This window comes from Cannabis sativa, chromosome 3 (assembly GCF_029168945.1).
Source record: "Cannabis sativa cultivar Pink pepper isolate KNU-18-1 chromosome 3, ASM2916894v1, whole genome shotgun sequence".
Lineage (NCBI taxonomy): Eukaryota > Viridiplantae > Streptophyta > Magnoliopsida > Rosales > Cannabaceae > Cannabis > Cannabis sativa.
Window position 1 is genome coordinate 65,573,299 of NC_083603.1, and position 15,009 is coordinate 65,588,307.

Here is a 15,009-nt window from a genome sequence, read left to right on the forward strand (position 1 = left end):
TTTTTTTTTAATGAACTAGGTTGCTAAATAAAATGTTACAACATGATAGATTTTATTTAGGCCCATTTAGTTTTTTGGCCTATTCAATTAATAACAGTTGTTCATTTTAAGGTTAAATTCCTCTCTTATGGGCCTTGTGTGAGAGTTGGGGGCCAATAGAAGTGGGTACGACATACTGAACCCAGCTGCCCCTCACATGAACTACCCAAACTATGAAGGCTCATTTGCCTGATTTGGACAATTGTACTAGGTTAATTAAATTAGTTTAACCTAATAAAATTGATTAGCAACATAATTAACTTTTAAAATATATGAAATTTATTTTTCATTTCAATATTTTAAAGTTAATTTTAAGAAAAACACTCTTAGTTTAATGAAATTATTTCTAGATAAACTATCTGTAATTTTCTTGTATTTAATTAAATAAAGAATTATAACTAACTAGATTCTTTGTGAAGCTTATTTTATTTATTTCATTAAATATTCCTATTTAAGTTATAAATTAGTTATTTTTAACTAATTTTTCATATCAACTTAAATTTGAATATTTTTTGAATTTTAAAATTAAGTTGAGGAATTCTAGGAATTGGTTATTGAAGATTCTTAAGATATTTTTTAAGTTTTTTTTAAAAAAAAAATTCTTAAAATGGAATATTTTTTAAAATTAGGTGGTTACAACTTAATTTTGATATTTAATTAAATTTTATTTGAAAAATATTTAAGTTGGATATTTTAGATTTTTTCTATAACAACTTAAATTAGTTTCTTTTTCAAATTTTAGAAAAACACTTAGTTAAATTGAAATATATTCTAGATAGTTACTTCTTGAACTAGTTAATTTTTTCTAATATTAAATTAAGAAAATATTTTAGATTGTAAAATTAATTGTTTAATAATTAATTTTGGTACAATCTAAGTTAAATATATTTTCCTAAGAATTAAACTAGAATTAATAATTAAGTCTCGTCTATACTTAATTATTTATTTCTTGAATTTAATACATTTAATTAAATTGAAAATTAAATATCTAAGTTGATTTTCATCATGATACTTAAATATTATTATTTTCATGATATTTAATTAAATAGAGAATTATTTTAAGTTATATTTTTTTAAAAAAATAATTCATAACAACTCAAATTTGAATAATTTTCAAAATATATTTTTATTTTATTAATCAATTTTTCGAAATTGCATTTAATTATGCAAGATATTTTTGAATTTATCTTGAAAAATACATTAAAGTTGTAAATTAATTATTTATTTTAATTAATTTTGAACCAACTTAAATCAATAATTTTTTCATTTAATGATTAATTTAAAGTAAATGAACTTAAATATATTATAATTAGAAATTGAATTAATTAATCAAAGAAAATCTAGAGAGATATTTTTTTTGCTTGAAGTTTTTTTTTTTCTAGTAATGTATAATTTATTTTATTTTATTTTAAAGCATTTTGAAAATTGCATAATTATATACTTTAATTTTTCGAAATGCAATATATATATATATATAGAAAATTAAATTTAAGTTGCAAATTAATTTAAATTAATACAACTTAAATTAAATAATTTTCTTAATATTTATTGAAAAATTACTACTAAGACGGAAATAATTCATTTTATTTTCATATCCATCTAAGTATAATTTTATAAATATTAAATTAAATTTTATTTAGAATTTTATTCTAAATTTGATATTTTAATTAAATAAATATATATTTAAAATAAATAGATTGAAATTTATATTAGAAGAAAATACATTTTAAATAATGAGCTTTATTAATATTATGATATTCGATCTCCATTGTTGGTTTTACATAATTAGTGTTTTAGTGAGTAATCCTCCCTAATGGAGGAACGTTCATTAGCAATCTAACATCGTAGAATCTCGAAAGATAAGTATTTTCTTTGTAAGTGTTTATTTTAGTATGGATCACCCTAATGGTGGCGACTTTAATAGGGCTTACAAAGAGTATGAAATAATGGTGGAAGCTCATAAGATAGAATAGCCTTGACTCTCGCCTAAACGGGACAACGTTGAATTCTAATCTTGATCGAATAAAAGATTGCTAGAATGTATATCATTTTAGATGAGCTGACAACTCTATTCAATGAATGGTAGCTTTGACTCTCGCCTAAACGGGACACTGTATCAGTTTGTTGAAAATCTTGGAAATTATTTAGGTCTGTATGCTTTAGTATTTTCGCTTATCATTCCTATTTGCTATGTGCTAATAATTTTTTAATGGATTTTGTTTTTAAACCTTACTTGATTTCTATTTATTGTTATTTGCAGTATCCCACATGACAATGACCAATCCCATGTTGTCACTATTGACTGATAATAAGCTGAATGGATCTAGCTTCCCAAAATGGAAAGAGAACATTAACATTGCTCTCATAGGTGAAAGTGCCTTGTTTGTGTTAACTAAGCCGTCTCCTGAGCAGCGGGGTGACAATGCAACCAAAGCTGTAAAGGAAAAGTACGAGCGGTTGCAGAATGCCAACAACAAAGCTCGATACTTCATACTTTCCAGCATGGTAGACACCTTGAAAACAAGGTTTGCAAACACTGACACGGCTGCAGGAATCATGACGGAGTTAACTAATCTATTCGGAATGGCATCAATCCAATCTCGCTCTGAAGCGACAAGGAAGTTTATCAATGCACGGATGAGTCCTCATCAGAATGTGCGTGATCACCTTCTCCAGATGGCAAGTTATTTCCAAGAAGCTCAAAATCATGGATCTTAAATGGATCACACAACTCAAGTTAGTCTAATCTTGAATAGTCTGACTCTAGCTTTTCTGCCCTACACCTCCAATTATGTCATGAATAAGAAGGAACAAGACTTTCACGAGTTGGTTAACGACCTTCAAACATTTGAAAATTTGATTGGAGGACCACAGAAGAAAGGGTCTAAAACTCCTAATCCTGGAAATGGTAATGGAGCGACTAAGGCTGAGGCAAACCTTGCCTCCACTTCCAAACCCAAGAACAAGAAGAAATGGAAGAATAGCAAAAAAGCCTGTTCAAGCTGTGAAAACAGTTAAAAAGAAAAAGGCTGCTAATCCTGGTGATGCACCAAAAGGAAAATGTTTTTATTGCAATGAAAAAGGCCACTGGAAACCCCAATGCCCTAAATTGCTAGCAAAGAAACAAGGTATTTATTTTCCTATAAACTGATGTGTTTTAGTGAATTATTATCCACTTGGATTATTAATTCTGGGCCTACTAACCATGTTTATTTATTTTCTTCTTATTTCAGCCACAACTGCTTGAACTTGGATGCTATCTTAGCGAGTTGAATCTGATAGTTGGACAGAAGGGTGGAGATAGTCCAAGATGAAGATGAAGCTCGATTTTTTTTTTTTAATTTTGAATTAATTGTTTTAGTTTAAGAACAATTTGGATTTCAATTTTTAGTTTGGGATTTTATTCCCTATTTTTTCATATTGTCGCAGACAATTCCTTTTAATTTTGGAGATTTTTTTAATAAAGTTTTCTATTTTGAAATGAATTGCATTTATGAATTGAGCTTCGTTTATCTTATCCTGTTTATAACTATACCAACTATATTCATATGTTTTGATGTTTGTGTATGTGTTTTATTATTGATACAAATTCTATAGTATTTTCCTCTCTTCAATGAGTTAATACTACATAAACACTTAGAATTTATTTTCTATGTCTATGAATAATTGTTAATTCTAAAACAATTATTAAGAATTTGTTTATGGAAAGATCTTTTGATCTGAGAGGGGTGGAAAAATTTAAGAATAATATTTAGTTCAACGATCTTTTACATCTAATGAACTCTGGATTATATTCATAACTCCACATTGTTAGCCCAAGATATGTTTCCAAGAGGGTGGGTGAATTGGAAATTTAAACTAATTTTGGAAAATTAAAATTTTTAACACAAAATTATGCAATTAGTCAATTAATCAAGTAAAAGCAAGTAGTATGGCAAGCAATATATTAAGACAAATAATTAAACTTGTAAAGTAAAGAGTTTAAGGATTAGAAAATGCAAACTCTCGATTTTTACAAGGTTCGGTAGAGCTATGCCACCTACGTCCTTGGTCTTCAAAGCTATGGACCTAGCTTTGAGTTCCAATATCGAGCCAAGTTAACGGGCTTGACTAACCCTTACAACCGGGAAATTTTCACCAAGGTATTTTCAAACCTCTTACAATAGTTTTGCACCCCCGAGGACTATTAACCTCTTTCTCGGATTGTTGAAGTGCCAATCTCACTATTACCGAGTTGTTTACAATACCGGTGCCAACCTCACCTCAATCACAATATGGAAATGTGTTTGATATACAAGCTAAAATCACTCTAGAAATATGATGATACAATGGAAACCTAGAGTGAAAAGCAAGCACACTTAAGATGAATAAAATCAAATTTTGGCTCAAAGTGTGTGAAAAGTGTTTGTTTGGATTTCAAACTTGGAAGCTCCTTAATCTCACTTAGATAGGTTAGATGTTTGTAATAAATGCTCAACCAACTTATTTTTTGAAAGAAAAATCGAGTTTATATAGTGTTTGAAAGAAAACTAGCCATTTATAGCCGTTAGCACGTTTCCCGAGGTGAGGTTAGCCGTGAACCAGAAGTCCGGATGGGAACCGGAATTTCGGATTTATTACAACCGGAATTCCGGTTGCCAACCGGAATTCCGGATGACTGACCAGAGGCAAAAGTGCCATTTTTCGGGACTTAAACGCGCATAACTTCTTACTCGATTATCCGATTTCAGAAATTCCAACTTTGTTCTCTTAGTTAAACAAAATGTGATTTAGAAATTCAATCAAAAAAATTTGTGAACTATCGTGTGAGAAAACTTGTTGCACAAGTTAGTGAATGGGCCAAAATTCAAATTTATAAAAACTTAGTGTGTTATGCAAATCACTTTAACAAGACTAAAGTAAATTTATACCATTTGATTTTGAGTAGTCTTGATGTAGATGAGCCTCCTAGCTTGATTTGCATGTTTTTTGATCCCATGTTGACTTTTCCCGAGAGTTGACCTTGACTTTGACTTTGACTTTCGGGTTGACTTTTTGACTTTGGGCTTTTGAAGACCTCTTTTGAATAGGGTCTTGAGTTGTTGATCCCTTGATGAATCTTTTGCTCTTGATATGCTTGTTGAATCCATTTAGTGTTACTTTCAAAAGTTTGGTAAAAATACCAAAATATTTATTTTCTCTTTTAAATTTGCTACAAAATCAATAAATCATTAGTAACAAATAATAATCAAATATTTGTTAATCATCAAAACAAGGAGATCTAAAAGTTTGAGTTAACAATCTCCCCCTTTTTGATGATATCAAATATTTGATTATTTTGAAAGGGAAAGAAAAATTTAAACAAAGTAAATTGGATTAGCTTTCCCTTAATGTGTTCAAGAAAAAAATTTACCTTTTAATTTTACCTTGTAAACTCCCCCTCAATTTTTACTTATGATAAATAGATTAGATTCCAAAAAAAATTTGAGGTGATGCCAAAAAGTAATCAATAGTTGTTCTCCCCCTTTTGATTCATCAAAAAGGGTGGCAAGGAATTTACAAAATATAAAAGAAAAGAGAGAAAAAAAAAAATAAAGCAACATTCCAATGCATTAAAAAAAAAACATAACATCCAAAATAACATTCAACACACAAAAGAAAAAAAAAAATAAAATAAAAAGAACCAACTAACACAAAGTCAAGAGGCATGAAGCCTTTGCACACAACCAAAAACAAAATAAAAAAAAAAACTAAATATGCAAAAAAAAAAAAAATATGCAAGAACTAGTTTGGTGGGGGGCCAAAGCGATCCATGGATGCCCTCCATTGTGCCATATCCTCTTGCACATTTGCAAACCCATGAACCATGTCACTCCTCATGGTGTTGATATCATTGTTAAGGTTGGTGAGTTGTGAGTTGAGATCATTCCTCAAGGTTTGAAATTGATTGTCAACCGAAGTGTGAAGACGAGTAAAAGCTTCCTCAAGGTTGAATTGGGGAAAGTTAGGCATGGGAGGAGCTTGATGACGTATCTCTTCTTTTTCTTCTTCTTCTTCACTTTCACTTGCGGGCAAATTAATTTCTTCATCATCACTCTCCAAATCAATTTGCATTCTTTGCCCTCTTTTTGGTGTGAACACCCATTCATTGTTAAGGAATTTGTAACCCATAGCCTTGAAAGTTTTGGATCCTAGAATGTCACTAGAGGTAGGATCATTTTTCTTTTCATGTAGGGTAGGAATTCCTAAGAGAGGAAAAAGGTAGCTAAGAAGAAAACCAAAGGGAACTGCCTTAATCATATTAAGCTTGTCCACATCAATTATGAATTTTAAAATAAGATAGCCTAGGTTGATGGGTGTAGTTTTGGCTATGATGAGATGCAAGAGTAATTGATCAATGGAATTGATCTCATCTTGGTGTCCACTTCTAGGAGCAAGATTTGCAACAATGAATTTGTGGAGAATTTTAGCCTCTAAAGTGAGTTGGTGTCTTTTTGGTCTCATAATAAAAGGGCCATCACCACAAATATTCCTAGAACACCCATCAAAGTTAAAAATGGCATCATTTTTGAGAGAAAGTTTGGGTTCAAGTAATATGCCACTATTTGGTGCTCCTAACATGTCATTGAGAGATGCTACATTGAGTTCAAAAGCTACTCCTCTAAGGGTTCCTCTAACACCTAAAGATTCTAAGGTAGGTTTAATGCAAGCATAAAAACCTTGGACTAGTCTAGGATACAATGGAGTATTAATTTGAATAAAAGATGTCCATCCTAGGGTATCAAAGTGATGACTAAAATCAACATAATCAAGGCTAGGGAGATCACAAATTTTACCTTTGAGAATCTTCCTAGAAGAGAAATCATTGACAAATTTGTTGTGATCCTCATCATTGAAGAATAGAGTGGGCTCTTGCCTTGCTTTTGCCCTTATTTCCCTTTGTTGAATTGCACTAGCCATTCTCTTGTGAGCTCTTGAGGAGGGATTAGATGAGGAAGCCATTGAAGAACACACCCCTCTTTTTTTTTTAATTATTGGAAGATGAAAGTGAGGTTTTGAAAGAGAGAATTTGAGAGAAAAGGGAGGAGTGGCTGCTGTATTAGGGTAGAAAATCTGAATGGGGAATGAAAAATTCGGTGGTAGGGTTTTAAAGGGGAAAAATCGCATTGAAAAGACGAAAAAGCCCTTAATTTCTGGTCCTGCGCCATCCGGAATTCGGATGGTACAACCTAATTCGGTTGGTGCAAAGCAGCTTAAAAATCCCCCTAAAAACGTCCTAAAAATTCCAAGTTTGACCCAAATGACCCCAAACCAATTCTAATACCTTTAATATGATAAAACAAAATTGCTCAAACAAGAAAAACTAAAAAATAATGAAAAATGACGATTTACGGTAAGTTTTTCGAAAATTGCCAAGAAAACTAGAACCTTACCGAAAATATGTTTTAAGCAACGAAACTGAAAAATTCTTTTTCCGGCAGTTTGATAAAATAAAATGTGAGGTGTACAAACTTACGGAATCGAAAAATGTTGAAAAATGAGAAAGTTTGGCGAAGAACACTCTTTTAGGCCTAAAAATCTATAAATTCAACAAGTGAGGTACCAAAAATTTGTTCCATGCAAATTTCAGTCAAGACAAACCTATAGGCATACTAAATACATTCTATTTCACATATTCAAGCATATAGACACATAAGAAAATCAAATATGCAAAAATTCACATGTTCACTTGTTTAAAAACAAGTCCAAAGTTCACCAAAAATCCACATTTTGACCTATAATTTTGAGTTTTTCAACAAGTATAGTTCATATAGGTCAAGTATCAATAAATTTCTCATTTATGCATATAAATCTCATTAATGTCATATTTGGAATAATTATGCATAAATAAGTAAGTAAAGAGATATGAAATTTTTTCATAGCTAACAAACCTTATATTTCATTTAAGTTGGTCATGCCTAGCTCTCTTCTAATGAAACTGAATCTCTCATCACTAAGAGGCTTGGTGAATATATCCGCTAATTGGAATTCGGTGCTTACAAAGTCTAGCATAATATCACCTCTTTGGATATGATCTCTAAGGAAGTGGTGCCTTATGTCAATATGCTTGGCTCTAGAATGCAATATTGGATTCTTAGAGAGGTTAATGGCACTAGTGTTATCACACTTTATGGGTGTACATTCAAAATCAATATCAAAATCCTTAAGAGTTTGTTTCATCCAAAGTATTTGTGCACAACAACTACCCGTGGCTATATATTCGGCTTCGGTTGTGGATAGAGCTACCGAGTTTTGTTTCTTGCTAAACCATGACACTAAGGAATTTCCTAGAAAGTGACAAGTTCCACTAGTACTTTTTCTATCCGTCTTACAACCGGCAAAGTCGGCATCCGAGTAGCTAACTATTTCAAAGTTTGAGTTCTTGGGGTACCAAAGTCCTAGATTCATTGTGCCTATCAAGTATCTAAATATTCTCTTAACGGCACTCAAGTGGGATTCTTTAAAACAAGATTGGTACCTAGCACAAAGACCAACACTAAACAAAATATCCGGTCTACTAGCGGTTAAATATAATAAAGAGCCAATCATACCTCGATACTTGGTGATGTCCACATTCTTACCGCTTTCATCTTTGTCCATCTTTATGGATGTGCTCATGGGTGTATTCATGGACTTTGCATTTGCCAAGTCAAACTTTTGAAGAAGATCCTTGATGTACTTAGTTTGACCTATGAATATGCCATCCTTTTGTTGCTTGATTTGAAGTCCAAGAAAAAAGTTGAGTTCTCCCATCATGCTCATCTCAAACTCACTATGCATACACTTAGAAAATTCTTCACAAAGAGCATCATTAGTAGCACCAAAGATAATATCATCAACATAAATTTGTACTATAATAATGTCTTTCGATTTTCTTTTTATAAAAAGTGTATTATCCGCTTTACCCATTGAAAAACCATTTGAAATAAGGAAAGTGCTTAATCTTTCATACCAAGCTCTAGGAGCTTGCTTTAAACCATATAAAGCCTTTTTCAATTTGTAAACATGGTTAGGGTATTTACGATTTTGAAAACCGGGTGGTTGAGAGACATAAACCTCTTCCATAATGTACCCATTTAAGAATGCGCTTTTTACATCCATTTGGTACAAGATAAAATTCTTGTGGCATGCAAAAGCTAACAACATTCTAATGGACTCAAGTCTTGCTACCGGGGCAAAGGTTTCCTCATAATCAATTCCTTCTTCTTGATTGTAACCTTGGGCCACTAATCTAGCCTTGTTACGCACAATGACCCCATGCTCATCTACCTTATTTCTATAGACCCATTTTGTTCCAATCACCGATTGATGTGACGGTCTTGGAACTAACTCCCAAACATTATTTCTTATAAATTGATTTATTTCTTCTTGCATAGCTAGAAGCCAAAATTCATCAACTTCGGCCTCTTTAAAATTCTTTGGTTCAATTTGAGAAATAAAAGCAATGAAGTTACACAAGTTTCTAAGGGAGTTTCTAGTAGTGACACCTTGAGAAGGATCACCTAGAATTTGGTCTATAGGATGAGAACTTTTGAATTTCCACTCATGTGGAAGGTTAGAGTTCATACCTTGGCTTTCATTTACCTTTTCCACGGGTGGTTCCTCTTTGGGAGTTTGTGAAGGAGCATTGGAAGTCTCTCCAATTTCGAGATTTTGAACCTCATCTCCCAAACCTACAGCATCATCATCTAAATTTTTGCTTGTAGGCGGGTTAGTCTCATCAAAGGCAACATGAATAGATTCTTCAACAACATTAGTTCTTTTGTTATAAATTCTATAAGCTTTACTATGTGTTGAATACCCTATAAAAATTCCAACATCGGATTTCACATCAAATTTTCCAAGGTTGTCCTTGGTGTTTAAAATGTAACATTTGCATCCAAAAACTTTAAAATAGCCAATGTTGGGTTTTCTTCCTTTCCAAAGCTCATAAGGGGTTTTATTCATGTTGGGCCTAATGAAAACACGATTCAAAATATAACAAGAGGTATTGACGGCCTCGGCCCAAAAATATTTTGGTAATGAAATTTCATTTAGCATTGACCTAGCCATTTCTTGAATTGTTCTATTCTTCCTTTCGACAACTCCATTTTGTTGTGGAGTTCTTGGTGCCGAAAAGTTATGGTTAAAACCATGTTCATCACAAAATAATTCTAAGGCATCATTGTCAAACTCACCACCATGGTCACTCCTAACGGAGGTAATAGAATATCCTTTTTCATTTTGCACACTTTTACAAAATTTGACAAAGTTTTCCAAAACATCACTTTTAAGAGTCAAGAAAATAACCCAAGTAAATCTTGAAAAATCATCAACAATTACAAATGCATAGTATTTACCACCAAGACTAGCAATTCTAGAAGGGCCAAATAAATCAATATGAAGCAATTGCAAAGGTCTAGTAGTTGAAATCTCTTTCTTGGAATGAAAAGATGTTTTAATTTGTTTTCCAAATTGGCATGCATCACAAAGTTTATCTTTAACAAACGGAATAGATGGCAAACCAATAACAAGATCTTTTCTAACCAATTTTGAAATAGAATCCATACTAGCATGTCCTAATCTTCTATGCCACAACCAAGAATTATCATTCATAACGGTTAAACATTTATTTTTACAATCAAAAGAATCAACATCAATAACATACACATTATCCTTCCTTACTCCAAGGAAAATAACTTCATTGGTTGAAACATTTTCAATGGAGCATTTTGAGGATTCAAACACAACACGAAAACCTATATCACATAATTGACTAATACTAAGCAAGTTATGTTTAACATTATCAACAAGAAGCACATTTTTAATACATGGAGAGTATATGTTACCGATATCACCAACGCCCAAGATTTTTCCTTTTGAATTGTCTCCAAAAGTGACAAAGCCACTTTCCTTGCTTTTAAAGCTTGAAAATCTTGATGGATCACCGGTCATATGCTTTGAACATCCACTATCCAAGAACCATAAGCTTTGGCTCTTTCTTGTTGATTCCTACAAAAACAAGTTCATTTGTTGGCTTTTGGTACCCATATAACTTTGGGTCCATTCTTGTTAGTTCTAGAACCCTTTGGTACCCATTTAGTCTTGCCTAGATATTCAAATTTCTTCACATGACAATAGGAAATAGTATGACCATCTCGGTTACAATATGTGCATGTAAAGTGAGGTAGACTAGATGATTTCACAAAAACGTTTCTCAAAAACTTTTGTTTCTTACTAGGATCATAACCAATACCATTTTTTGAAAAACCACATGATTGGTTTCCCACCATGAGATCATAGCCTTCCTTACCTCTAGTGAAGGTATATATGTCATTTTTTAGGCTTCTCACATGGGCTTTCAATTCAACAATTTCTTTCTTATGTGAAGCACATGTAGCACATTGAGATTTAGCTATAAGTTCTTTTTCATTTATTTTCAAAATCTCAATTTCTTTTAAAAGCATGTTGGTCTTCTCTCTAAGGGTTTGGTTTTTAACAAGCAATTTACCAAAATCATCAAATAGTTCCTTAAATGAATTAGACAACTCATCATATGCCATATCTAAGTTATCATCATCATTTTCGCTATCACAATCATTTTGGTTAGAAATGCTTACCCCATCATCAAGTGCCATCATGCACATGTTTGCTACTTCATTCTTTCCTTCTTCTTCGGAGTCCTCTTCGTCACTATTGAGCCAATCCGCCAACATTGCCCTTCCTTTGTAATTGTTCTTCTTTCTCATTGGACAATCCATCTTCATATGTCCGGGCTTCTTGCACTCAAAGCAAATTGGTGGATCATCTTTGCTTTTTCTTTCTTTTGAGTCACTCCCTCTTTGTGGCTTCTTCCCAAAGTTCTTTTTGAATTTCATGAACTTTTTGTATTTCTTAGAGAAGAGTGCCAAGTCCTCCATGTCACTACATAAGCTTTCCTCATCTTCTTCACTAATGGCATGGGAGGAGGAAGACTTGAATGCAATAGTCTTCTTTTTCTTCTCAACTTCCTCTTCTTCTTGAGCACACATGAAAATTTCATGGTTCATGAGTGAGCCAATTAGTTCTTCCAAGGGAAGTGTTGAGAGATCCTTGGCTTCTTGAATGGCAACCACCTTTCCTTGATAAGCCTTGGTGAGACTTCTCAAAATCTTGGTCACCATATCCTTTTGAGTAAGTACCTTGCCAAGAGAGTTCAAACCATTAGTAATTGTAGTGAAGCGAGTATACATATTAGCAATGGTTTCATCCGCTTTCATCTTAAAGTTCTCATATTGAGTGGAATAAATTTGAATTTTAGTTTCCTTCATAGCAGTAGTTCCTTGATGAGTAACTTCAAGCATTTTCCACATATCATAAGCGGTAGAGGCTTGTTCAATATTTTTAAAAATGTCTCTATCCAAACCACATATAAGAGCATATTTAGCTTTAGCATTTTTAGAAAACATTTTCTTATCATTTTCATCATATGCTTCATAAGTCTTAATTACTTCAACACCATTTATGACATGTTTAGCAACATAAGGACCACTAGACACAATATGCCACAAATCATAGTCAATAGATTGAAGGTAAGTTTCCATTCTAATTTTCCAATAAGGAAAATCTACTTCATTGAAGTATGGTGCTCTATTTGTGCTAAAACCTTCTAACATGTTATTTTGTGAATTACTTGGAAACGCCATGCTCTAGATTGTAAAATCTAATCAAATAATTTGAGCCCTTGCTCTGATACCAATTGTTAGCCTAAGATATGTTTCCAAGAGGGGGGGTGAATTGGAAATTTAAACTAATTTTGGAAAATTAAAACTTTTAACACAAAATTATGCAATTAGTCAATTAATCAAGTAAAAGCAAGTAGTATGGCAAGCAATATATTAAGACAAATAATTAAACTTGTAAAGTAAAGAGTTTAAGGATTAGAAAATGCAAACTCTCAATTTTTACAAGGTTCGGTAGAGCTATGCCACCTACGTCCTTGGTCTTCAAAGCTATGGACCTAGCTTTGAGTTCAATATCGAGCCAAGTTAACGGGCTTGACTAACCCTTACAACTAAGAAATTTTCACCAAGGTATTTCCAAACCTCTTATAATAGTTTCGCACCCCCGAGGACTATTAACCTCTTTCTCGGATTGTTGAAGTGCCAATCTCACTATTACCGGGTTGTTTACAATACCAGTGCCAACCTCACCTCAATCACAATATGGAAATGTGTTTGATATACAAGCTAAAATCAATCTAGAAATATGATGATACAATGGAAACCTAGAGTGAAAAGCAAGCACACTTAAGATGAATAAAATCAAATTTTGGCTCAAAGTGTGTGAAAAGTGTTTGTTTGGATTTCAAACTTGGAAGCTCCTTAATCTCACTTAGATAGGTTAGATGTTTGTAATAAATGCTCAACCAACTTATTTTTTGAAAGAAAAATCGAGTTTATATAGTGTTTGAAAGAAAACTAGCTGTTTATAGCCGTTAGCACGTTTCCCGAGGTGAGGTTAGCCGTGAACCAGAAGTCCGGATGGGAACCGGAATTCTGGATTGATTACAACCGGAATTCCGGTTGCCAACCGGAATTCCGGATGACTGACCAGAGGCAAAAGCGCCATTTTTCGGGACTTAAACGCGCATAACTTCTTACTCGATTATCCGATTTCAGAAATTCCAACTTTGTTCTCTTAGTTAAACAAAATGTGATTTAGAAATTCAATCAAATTTTTTTTTGAACTATCGTGTGAGAAAACTTGTTGCACAAGTTAGTGAATGGGCCAAAATTCAAATTTATAAAAACTTAGTGTGCTATGCAAATCACTTTAACAAGACTAAAGTAAATTTATACCATTTGATTTTGAGTAGTCTTGATGTAGATGAGCCTCCTAGCTTGATTTGCATGTTTTTTGATCCCATGTTGACTTTTCCCGAGAGTTGACCTTGACTTTGACTTTGACTTTGACTTTCGGGTTGACTTTTTGACTTTGGGCTTTTGAAGACCTCTTTTGAATTGGGTCTTGAGTTGTTGATCCCTTGATGAATCTTTTGCTCTTGATATGCTTGTTGAATCCATTTAGTGTTGCTTTCAAAATTTTGGTAAAATACCAAAATATTTATTTTCTCTTTTAAATTTGCTACAAAATCAATAAATCATTAGTAACAAATAATAATCAAATATTTGTTAATCATCAAAACAAGGAGATCTAAAAGTTTGAGTTAACACACATGATCTCTATAACACTAAGAGATAAAATATGATCTATATATCCCTTAGGGGTGGATCATGATCTCTAAATACTTAGGGGTGGACTATACTATTGAAATATGTAGTTCATTTTGAACTCTGGACTATATTCAATATACCACAGTACTCTATGACACACATTTGAGAAACATGGATGTAATATAGTGAATTAGCAAATTACCAGTATAAATTCTTGATCTAGATTAATGTTCTATTATTTTTGCAATAGAAGTTGATACCAATTAAGTTATTTGACATTGTATCACACTACCTTATTTGAGTGGGAGAATTTTAAAATTCTTTACCCATCTTCATTTGGTTGATGCGTGTGAACACCACTGATAAAGTAAACTAACCATTCATATGGATAGAAATAACTTATCAGAATTATGAGAATAAGACAGTAGTATTCTTAAATAGTCTATTCGAATGACTTGGGCAATGTTAGATATTAGATGTATATTAACTGTAAAAGAATTAGATATTTAGTAAATATTTAGTAGATATTTAGTCTCCTAACTTTGTATATAAATATGTATTATTCTATGAAATCAACACACAATTCGAATCACTATTTTCTACATGGTATCAGAGCATTGTGATTCAAAATTCGAAATTCAAAATTAGGGTTCTTAATAAAAACAAAAATTAGGGTTTGAGTTTAGGGTTTTTCGGAAACCCTATTTGGAGTGCGAATTTAGTCTCACCGCCCACTCAGCCGTGTTGCCCAGCCGCC